Raw genomic sequence first — 1,575 nt, 5'->3', positions numbered from 1 at the left:
AAAATGGTGATGCGGAGAGACACAGAGGAGATGAATTGTTGAATAAAGTCGTTATTTTTGTTTTCTTCACGTACAAAAAGTATTCTAGAATGTTACGGATGTTACGGTTGAACCACTGATGGCAGATGGACTATTCTGACGATGTCTTTCATACGTTTGACAGTGTAACGAACGAAGCTTTTACGGGTTTGGCACGACATGGGGGTAAGTGATTCATGACAAAATTTGTATTTTGGGGTGGAGTAACCCTTTAAGAAAGCACCTCTCAAGAAAGTAGAACATGTATGAAACAAAGGGGTTCCCAAAAGTTTTTGTCAGCCAAACCAATTTGATGTAATATTTACTTGAAATATATCCGAGGAAGTTAATATTAATTTAACTTAACACATTTGCATGTTGCTTAATGGTCACATCGACATGCAGCTAAACAAATGAAATATTTATATTTTTAGTGTTAAAGGGTTTAAATAATTTATTTTACACTTTTATGATTGAATTGATTAACTCACAAAGCCCCTTCAGTTCTTAGTTCAAGCCCAATTTAGGAAACCCTGGTTTAATGTAATGTTTATGCATTTTATGATCAAAAATGGATTAGATTTTTTTCCACAAGCACCATCTTTGTCTGTGCAATTGACAGTCTATGAAATTGTCTATAGTAAGTACAATATTCACTGATTTTTATATTTACCTAATACTTCTGTTATATTATTTATCAATTGAGGTTTGCAATCTAAGTTCATTATACAATGTGTAATGACAAGATTTTCAATAAATGACAGATTGAACTGCACTATCCAACGAGAACAAAATTTGAACTGGATAATGACACTAACTTTGCAACACTGACATCGTCTTCCCAGTCACTCTTACAGTACAGCACAATACAGTTTATGCTGACGGTACGGCTTCATCATTTATGAACTGTACAACACTGACAGCAATTTTGGGTCTGCATCATATTACAGAAGTAAACCAGATGGCTTATTTCATGCAGTCTCAAGTACACTGAAGTGAAAAGAATATGCTACTAAAACAGCATACATGAAACAAACGACCACAAATTCATAAAAAATATGTTCCTTTAATAATACACACTTAAAATATGAACTGCAGGTAGTAGTGTGAGGTGTCCTTACGTGAGAGCCATAGGACTGCGGCTAACAGTGACGCTGGAATTCATGTCGGACCGAAACACGACTGCATTCATAGAACTGAAAAAGCTTAAAGGGATCGTTCACCCAAAAATTAATTACTCACCCTCATGTCGTTTCAAACTCGTAAGACCTTCGTTCATCTTCAAAACATAAATTAAGATATTTTTGATGGAATCTGAGAGCTGTCTGACCCTGCATAGACAGCAGCACAACTGAAATGTTCCCAAGTCCAGAAACATAGCAAGGAGATCGTTAAAACAGTCCATGTGACATCAGTGGCTCAACTTCAGTTTTGCGAAGCTACGATAATACTTTTTGAGCGCAAAGAAAACAAAAATAACAATTTATTTAACAATTCTTCTCCCCCGAGTTACGTCTTCCGCCATTTTGGAGAGTATCACAACACATACGCACTCTT

The sequence above is a fragment of the Sinocyclocheilus anshuiensis genome, unplaced genomic scaffold (assembly GCF_001515605.1).
Source record: "Sinocyclocheilus anshuiensis isolate Anshui unplaced genomic scaffold, SAMN03320099.WGS_v1.1 scaffold1203, whole genome shotgun sequence".
Lineage (NCBI taxonomy): Eukaryota > Metazoa > Chordata > Actinopteri > Cypriniformes > Cyprinidae > Sinocyclocheilus > Sinocyclocheilus anshuiensis.
Note: the sequence above shows the minus strand (reverse complement) of the source record.